Below are 10,068 nucleotides of genomic sequence, written 5' to 3' on the forward strand. Positions count from 1 at the left end.
TGTTATTATAGGCAAAGGCAAATATTTAAATTTCAAAACCTCGAAACAAAAAAAATCTCTCTGTTACGGAGCCCATGAAGCCAATGATCAGGTAAGAAGGCGTAGTGAGTATAATACGGTCAGGTTTCAACAGCTGTAAAATGGAATTCATACTAATACCTCCCAGGGTTGTTATGAGATTCTGCTTAGCACAACATCTGGCATGGAGTACGTTCTCCATGTTAATCACTGTTAGTAATGAACTGTAGCCATTAAGCACACAAACTCTGGAGTAAGAATGGCTGGGTTCAAATTCCGGCTCACCCACTTGTTGGTTGTGTGGCCTTAGGTAAATCATTTTGCTTCTGTGCTTCGGTGTGCTCTTACTTTTAACATTTAGATAAGTGTTACTCTTAGGGTTCACTGAGTTTACTGCAGCGGAGAACCTAGAAGTGGGGGTGGGGTAGAGAAGCTCCTGAGGCTCCTCAGGAGCTCAGGAGTTCAGAAGGGAAGTGAAGCGAGCAACGCATGGTCGTGTGTGTGTGTGTGTGTGTGTGTGTGTAGGGGCGATTGGTGTTAGTCTGTGTTACATAAATTAGTTGTACAGATAAGGTGAATGGAAAAGAGGAGACAGTTTCCATCTGTGGCAGGGATTACGGCTATAGGTGCCTGGACAGAAGCACACATGTGGATTCTACAGAGATGAAGGGAGCTGAACGAAACTTTAACTTGGTTCCACATTGGCCTGGTGTCAAAGGTAGGATGAATTTGCATTAAAGAAGCGTGAAAGCTTAAAGACAAAGTAGGTCATCAGGAAAGAGTGAAATAGAGAAACCAGAGCGTCTGTTTAATGACTTAAATCGCTATCCGGCTACTTGAATAAACAGGGAGGTTTCTCTGTGTTTGCATGACCATCATCATCGCTGTAGGCACTCACGTTGACTCCAGGGGCCCACGTGTCCCATCCAAGTGAGAGGGGATTGGTCAGCAAACATTCCTTGCCTCAGTGACTCTGAGTAGACACTTTTCACTGGTGAGCTGGTGATGGTCACATGGAACTGGGAGCCCCCACTTGGAAGTGAGTCACTGACCTCACGTCCAAGGATCACACAAGTCCCAAGGAAATGAGGAAGAGAATATTTAATGACATGAGAAAATTGTTATCAACATGATAAGGGGGAAAAGCAAAATACAAAACTCTGTATGTGGCTCTAATTTGCTCAAACATATGCTTAGGAAAATGACTGGAACGAAACACCAAAACGGTAGATAGTCGTCTCTGAGTGAGGATTGCAGATGACCTACACTTTTCTTTATATATGATATCTTTTCTATCTCTGAAATAAAAATGTTTTACTTTTGCAGTTAGAAAAGAGGAATGGCTACAATTGACTTGAAAGGAAAGAGGTTCCCTTTCCACGTTCACAGCCCTGCATAATGTTCCACAACAAATTGTTTGCCTACTTGTTATGTACAGGGCAATGACAATTGTTGGCTACCTTCTCCAATCTCTAGGTGAAGCTCAAAGATTCTCAATCCTATTTCCATGCCACGGAAGAGGGACTCAGACATGGGGCAAAGACAGAATGGGGTCCTTAGAAACCCACTATGAACCGTGGTGGTTGGAACTTGGGTGATAGTGGCGAAAATATCCAAAGCTCCCTCTTTCTGTGACCCGCTGCTGCTTTGGGATCACTTCCTGTCATGTCTCTTGCTTTCCTTCCTCTCAGCTACTGGAAAAAGATGGGATTAGTATTTTTGCTAGGGACGCCGTAACAGAGCACCACAGACTGGGTGGCTGCAACAACAGAAATCTCTTTTTTCACAATTCTGGAGGCTACAAGGTATCTGAGACCAAGGTGTCAGCGTGGTGGTTTCTTCTGAGGCTTGCAGGTGAAGTCTTTTCCCTCTGTATGAATGAGTCCTAACCTGCTCTTCTTTTAAGGACACTAGTCACATTGGATTTGGCCCACCCTGATGAACTCCTTTTACTGTAATTACCTCTTTAAAGGCCCTGTCTCCACATACAGTCAGTCTGTAGGTACCAGAGATAGGACTACAACATAATGAATTTTGGAGGATACCATTCAGCCCATAAGAGGGTTGAAGTGATTTCTTTCTTAGGAGACCATATTGCTACTGAGAGAAAGTCAAGAGAGAACCAGTGTAGGGTTTAAGAGAAAGGATAGGAAAAAGAGAGAGAAAGAGAAAGAGAGAGAGAGAGAGAGAGAGAGAGAGAGAGAGAGAGAGATTGAGAGGCTGTTTTAACTTCTTGGGTTTTGGATAGCCCACCAGGTTGAGAAACCAGAGAGGAATGCATATGTCTTCATTTGTCCAGAGTGTCTATTCTGGGCATATCACCCTCTCGTTAAAAATTATTTATTTGTTTATAAATATAAAAGAATGTTTATTTTTGAGAGATAGAGATAAAGAGAGAGAGAGAGAGAGAGAGAGAGAGAGACAAGCATGGGAGAAGGGCAGAGAAGGACAGCAGATCCAAAGCAGGCTCTGTACTGACAGCAGTAAGCCTGATGTAGGACTTGAACTCCCAAACCGCGAGATTATGACCAGAGCCTAAGTCGGACACTTAACCGACTGAGCCACCCAGGCACCCCTGAAGATTTTTTAAATGTTTTTTATTTGTTTTGAGAGAGACAGAGACAGAGAAGCAGGGGAAGGGCAGAGAAAGGGAGAGAGAGAGAGAGAGAGAGAGAGAGAGAGAGAGAGAGAATCCCAAGCAGATTCTGTGCTCTCAGTGCAGAGTGGGCATATAACCCTCTTAAATCTGCGTCTGTATTGAGGCCACTTGAAGATATGAAATGTTGGTCATCTCTTTCTTGGGGGCATAACAAATATATCATTCTGTTGAACTCATCACCAAACTATTGGATGTTTCAATAAAAGCAAAGGACATTTGAGAGCAGGGAGGTTAGAATCTTGTTCAATAAATGATGGGGGGATGGAGTGGTGAGTTGGTAAAGTGTGGTCTACCTTGGTCATATTACCCTTGATAGTTTGGTTAACATCGCCATTTTCTGCTAAAAACAAGAAGAAACATTCTGAGCAGTTCATGTGAAATTGTAAGGTGTTGATATGAAAGAGCTTATCTGTCCCCTCTGCCCAAGTGATAAACATCCATAGAATGCACTCTGATCTTGGGGTGCCTGGGTGGCTCAGTCAGTTGAGCGTCCAACTTCGGCTCAGGTCATGATCTCATGGTCTGTGAGTTCGAGCCCTGTGTCGGGCTCTGTGCTGCCAGCTTAGAGCCTGGAGCCTGTTTTGGATTCTGTGTCTCCCTCTTTCTCTCTGCCCCTCCCCCGCGCATGCTCTGTCTCTGTCTCTCTCTCTCTCTCTCTCTGTTAAAAATAAATAAACGTTAAAAAAAAATAAATAAAAAAGAGAACGTACTCTGATCTCTTCCAGTGAGAGACAAACCCTGAAAATTTTGCAGTATGGTACCGATTTCACTGACCTATGCAAGGGACAGGTCAGGTCTATGAATTTTGCCTTTGCCCAGCCAGCAGATGGTGCTATTTTTCTAGGAACTTGAGACGGAATTTGTTTGAACTGCCATTTGGCCTTCAGGGTCTCACAGCGTGTTACTACAGATGCTCATACATAACGAGTTTCTATTCTATAAAATTCTACTCCTCTTGACTGCAGTTAAACAAATTGAAATCTTCAGGCCTAAGTTTAAGTGAAACTTTTATATTTTACACATAGAGATAATTAGAAAAAAGATCTTAGTTCCTTCTTCTAGATGTATATTTTAGGATTATATGCTGTCTCCTCCTGCTCACCCCCTACCCCATCTTGTTCCAAGATACTAGCTGGCATCATCCATCTGTTCTTATTTTCCTTCTGAAAGACTCTCCTATGGTCTTTCACTTCTTGAAGTCCTATGGACTTCACAAAATTCGATGGTTTATCGAATTTTATAGTAAAATTATAACTTTTGGAGGAATTAGTGGTTTTGAAGTTACTTTAATCAATAATTAATAAATTTAATTTAATAGCTAATTTTAATAATATATACCTGAATATTTACCTTTTTATCTATAAAATTTTCAATAAAAAATTTCAAACATACAGAATACTTTAAAGATCAATATAATAAGCATCATATATCATACCTACCACCTAGATTCAACAACTATTAACATGACATAGATTCAATGATTATTGACATCTTACCATTTCCTTAATATATTAATATATATGTATGTATATATATGTACACACACATACATACATATATATATACACATATTTGGAAGTTGGCTGAAGACATTATGACACATCAGCCCTAAATATTAAGCATGCAACTCTTTAGAATAAAGACATTCTTCTAACTACTAACCCATAATCACATCGAAGAATATTAGCAATAATTTCAGTATTATCTAATATCAAGTCCCTAGTCAACATTTCCTGGTTACCATCCATATAACTTTTTGTTTAAGTAATCACTATCCTCAGCGTATGTATATGTATATGTACATACGCTGTATATGTATATGTATATGTATATATACATATATTCATGTGTCTGTTAGCCATCTGTATATACATATATATATATATATATACACTGAGGATAGTGATATATATATATATGTGTGTGTGTATATATACATACACACACACACACACACACACACACCACATCTTCTTTGTCCATTCATCAGTCGTTGGACACTTGGGCTCTTTCCATAGTTTGGCTACTGTAGATAATGTTGCTATAAACATCAGGGTGCATGTACCCCTTTGAATCTGTATTTTTGTATTCTTTGGGTAGTAGTGAAATTGCTGAATCATAGGGTAGTTCTGTTTTTAACATTTTGAGGGACGTCCACACTGTTTTACAGAGTGGCTATACCAGTTTGCATTCCCACTAACAGTGCCAGCGGGTTCCCCTTTTTCTACATCCTCTCCAACACCTGTTGTTTCTTGTGTTGTTAATTTTAGTCATCCTGACAGGTGTGAGGTGGTATCTCATTGTGGTTTTGATTTGTATTTCCCCGATGATGAGTGATGTTGAGCATCTTTTCATGTGTCTGTTAGCCATCTGGATGTCTTCTTTGGAAAAATGCCTATTCATGTATTTCCTATGATTTTAAAATGGCTGAAAATAATGCACTGTATGGAGTAGAATATTAAAAATTCACTTTTGTCAGTAGACCTCTTTCTATTCAATTGGAATCTACATAGAAATTCATACGTAGTTCAGACAAGATTCTGACAGTTTCATTAGGCAGTTTTGACCATCATATTTTAATTTCTTATAGCTTTTTCTCGTTTTCTGATTATTGCTTTCATTCTTACTTGATGGGTGCAATGTCTTGTCATTTCTCTTGGCGTTAGTTTTATAGTTTTCTTATTCCCTGCATTGTCTCTGTTTCCTCCAAGCTATATTTTCCTATTTGATTGTTTTAATGTGTCTATTTCAGAAGGAGGACTTTCCTCATATTCCTAGGGTCTGCAGCTGTGCATTGATATTAAAGAGTGAAGCACCAAAATGCTGACTGGGATCTGTGGTGGTGAGGCCTCTGGACTGGTATGCTTGACTACGGGATGGTCAGGACTAAGCTGGATCTGTTGAGGGGCTGCTAAATGCAGGAATGCGTGGATCTACTCTTTGTGACCATTAAGTCTTCCAGAGAGAGGTCCTGGAGTCCAGGGTTTGGAAGAGGTAAGCCTGGTTGCTGGCACTGTTGGACTGGGGAAAGGACCTGAGTCTCATGGTGCAGAATTTCCCTTAATCCCCATTTTTAGTCTGAGACATCATCATCACAACCCTCTGCCATGCCCATGTCTTGAGGTACAGAATCTCTGTTTCCATGCTCCAGAGAGTAAATCTCCTGTCTCTTTGGGAGCAGTTCAAGGTTGTTGTCTGACTGCTCAAATAGGAGGGACCTGGGACTAACTGTTCCCCACGCAGATTTTTCAACCAGTTTTTTGTTACTTGCTTCTCCCACACTGTAGCTGAAACTGCTGATCTGTGCTCTTTTTTCAGGGGTTCTGCGGGGGTGAATCAGCATTTTCTCATTGGTTTCTCCTTCATTGGCACTTGGGTTTCAGCTTCCTTCAGCTCTGCCAAGTCAATTTTGACTTCTCCGTCTGTTTTCCACCTCCTGAAATTTTATCGAATTATCATGTCCACTGTTGTCCCTTCTCTGCTTCTCTTTGTCCTTTGTCTTTAGCCCTTTACTGTGGAGTTTTAGAAACAAGCAGAAGTAACGCATGTATCCAGTCCTTCATATTTACCCAGCAGCCTCTTCAAGTAGGCTTAAATCTTTGCTATTTGGGAAAATATATTCTGTTTATGAAATATGTGAAGATCCCTTAAAGTCCCACCATGGATCCTACTATATGTTGTACCATAATTAGCTAATCATTACCCTAGTGTTGGACATGCAGATGGCTTCCAATTTGATATTATGGTAATGACACAATATGAGCATTTTGGTGCATGAATTATCATCCACATTATGGCGATTTTTCCGTTTAAATTGTTTACATTTGCATTTCTTCAAGGGTAGTTTTTTCTTCCATATATGTATGAGATCTACACTTCTTTTGTGACATATCTATTATATATCATAATATTTATATTATATATTATTTATATATGTTAATTTGTTGCACTTACTGAAATATGTTTCTGGCTAAATGTTTGCCTTCTAATTTTTGTTTACTTTTGGGGCTGTAGACACCTCTAATTTTTGCATAAACATATCCGATTTTTTAATGATTTCTTCCATCGCTTTTAAACTTAAAAATATATTCTCCTGGGGTGCCTGGGTGGCTCAGGTCATGATCTCATGTCGGTGAATTCGAACCCCCCCCCATTGGGCTCTCTGCTGTCAGCACAAAGCACGCTTAGGATCTTCTGTTCCCCTTTCTCTCTGCCCCTCGCGGCTTGCACTCTCTTGCTCTCAGAAATAAATATTTAAAAAATGTATCTCTATATTATATGTATATTATATATATATATATATTCTCTTGTAGATATTTAGTTAATATTCTGATTTGGGAGTTAAAGATGAGAGAATTATTAGCATAGGTGTTAGAGCTAGAGTTCTTTTCTTTTGTATTAACGTGAAAATATGTTTATTTTAGAAAAATTTTAAAGTAGAATCCAAATGGTATATTCCTATATATGTGAATTGCATTATATACATGCAACTGCATTGAAATACATACAGGAAATTCTAGAAAGAAAAGATAACAATGATTCATAGTTGTTGTCTTTGGGCACTAAAGTTTTTGCTACATTTCAATAGTGTATTTTCCGTATTTCCTTAAATATATGGGCATCATTTTATACTACAAATGAAAAATTAAATCTTAATTTTCAAGACTAATTTATTTATTTTTAAAATTTTTAATAAAACTTTTTTTTTTTAATGTTTATTTACATTTGAGAGAGAGAGTCAGTGCATGAGCCAGAGAGGGGCAGAGAGAGACAGAGACAGAATCTGAAGCAGGCTCCAGGCTCTGAGCTGTGAGCACAGAGCCCAACGTGGGGGTTGATAGGCACCTCTATTTATTTTTTAAATTTTTATTTATTTACTTTAAGTAATCTCTACACCAAACGTGGGTCTCAAACTCATGGCCCTGAGATCAATGGCCACATGCTCTTCCAACTGAGCCAACCAGGCACCCGCCCCCCGCCCCCTGCCCCCCTTTTTCTTTAAAATTTTTGTTTGTTTAAAGATGAGTTTAAGGAGCACCTGGGTGGCTCAGTCAGTTAAGTGTCCGACTCTTGGTTTGGCTCAGGTCATGATCTCATGGTTTGTGGGATCGAACCCTGTGTTGGGCTCTGCTGACAATGTGGAATCTGCTTGGTATTCTCTCCCTCTCTTTCTCTCTCTCTGCCCCTCCCCCACTCACGCTTTTTCTCTCTCTTTCCCTCAAAATAAACACACCTTAAAGACAAATTTAGATATAAAGTATAAACAGTTTTGAGAAGCATAATGATTATTTTCTTAGTGATACGTTCTTAAAAACATTTTTTTTTAATGTAAAAAACAATGTAGTCAAAATATACTTAATGCGTTTGGAGATAATTATATACCCATGAAACCATCACCACAACCTATGCCATTAACATATTCATCACGTCCAAAAGTTTTCTCCCTCTTGCCCTCTTATTTATTATTATTTTTAAGTTATTTTAAAATATTTTTTAAAGTTTATTTATTTATTTTTGAGAAGGCGGGGGAAAGGCAGAGAGAGAGAGAGAGAGAGAGAGAGAGAGAGAGGGAGGGAGAGGGTGAGAATCCCAAGCAGGCTCTGCTCTGTGAGGACGGAGCACAATGCAGGGCTGGAACCCATGAACTGTGAGATCATGACCTGAGCCAAAATCAGGAGTCAGACACTTAGCCGACTAAGCCACCAAGGTGCCCCTATTATTTTTATTATGAACTTGACGTAAGATCTAGCCTTGTAGCAAATGTTTAAGTGAACAATAGAGAATAGGAAAGTAACTATTTAGGTGAACTAATTAAGGTACTGCAGCAGTGCACTCTGGGAAAAATATGGAGGGAGAAGATTTGGGGTGGATGAAATTGAGGTTTGTAGATGCCCACACCAAGGGAGGGAAGGGGAAAGTGGACTTAATGAGGAACTAAGCAGAGAGATGCCTGAGAGAGCTGTCATGGTTTAAATCCTCTGAAGACAGTAAAGCCTAATGAAAACGTAAGATGATGGTCCGACCATTCCTGCAGATGCTGCTAGGCACAGCTGAACACAAGCATGTTGAGATGGAGAGAAAAAGTGGTGCATTTTTTTGTGCGTGATGTAGGTGGGTTACACTGCATCAGCCTTTTGTGTAATTCACCAGGCTCATTTTAGCACTTAACAATCGCCTTCGTTTCAAGAAAAGTTATTGCTGTAAACTTAAAGTGCCACAAATCCCCAATCCTTGGCTGTTCCTTTTCTCTCCCTTTTCAAGAAGAGTTATGAAGCAACTGAATTGTAAGGCTAATGTTTCTGAAATTGGAAGTGTAGTTCTCCCAAGCTGTGGTGTGTGTCTTCCATTAGGAAGTGTGTATAAGAGCTACAGAATTTGCCACAGTTGGTGCTGAGCTATGATATTCCAAATTGGATATTTTGACTTTGTGTCTTCCAGTTCTTAGGCCCATTCTTGGCATTTTCCTTCGTCTCCCACCTTTACCTCTAATGAGAACTTTATTGTTCTTTTTTTGAAGTTTTTATTTAGGGTTGCCTGGGTGGCTCAGTTGGTTAAGCGTCCCACATTGGCTCAGGTCATGATCTTGAGCCCTGCGTTGGGCTCTATGCTGACAGCTTGGAGCCTGGAGCCTGCTTCGGATTCTGCCTCTCTGCCCCTACCCCACTGGTGCTCTGTCTCTCTCCCTCCCTCAAAAGTAAGTAAACATTTAAAAAAAGCTTTTATTTAAATTCCAGTTAGCTAACATACAGTGTAATATCAGTTTCAGGTGTACAATATAGTGATTCAGCACTTCCACACCTCGCTTGGTGCCCTGATTAGAACTTTAAACAACTGTTTGCAGTGGTGGCCCCTGGAAAAATCCTGCTGTGTTTCTAGGGGATGGCTTAGAATGGAAAGTAATGCTGGATTTATGGAGTTGGAAAACTTGTCTGGAAGACAACAGCGCAGAAAGAGGAAGGGACCACAGGATGTCAAGGTTGTGAACCATATCTTTGTTGAAGATGATATATGTCTTATCATTTATCAAATGTACTTAGTTACTGGGGCACTTGGGCAGCTCAGTCAGTTGAACGTCCCACTTCAGCTCAGGTCATGATCTCACAGTTCCTGGGTTTAAGCCCTGCATCGGGTTCTCTGCAGTCTGCTCAGAGCCTGCTTTGGATCCTCTGTCCCCCTCTCTCTCTGCCCCTCCTCCACTCACACAGTTTCTCTCACTCTCTCAAAAATAAATAAGCAAAAAAAAAAAAAAAGTTCCCAAACCTTAAAAAATGTACTTAGTTACTTTTAGTTACTTCACAGATGTTTTAATGAAAATTGTGTTCATACAAAAGATCAGAGATTATGCAGTGTCTCTAGTCTTTCGGCCTAATTTTTCATAGCATCACTGCCTA

The sequence above is a fragment of the Neofelis nebulosa genome, chromosome 12, assembly GCF_028018385.1.
Source record: "Neofelis nebulosa isolate mNeoNeb1 chromosome 12, mNeoNeb1.pri, whole genome shotgun sequence".
Lineage (NCBI taxonomy): Eukaryota > Metazoa > Chordata > Mammalia > Carnivora > Felidae > Neofelis > Neofelis nebulosa.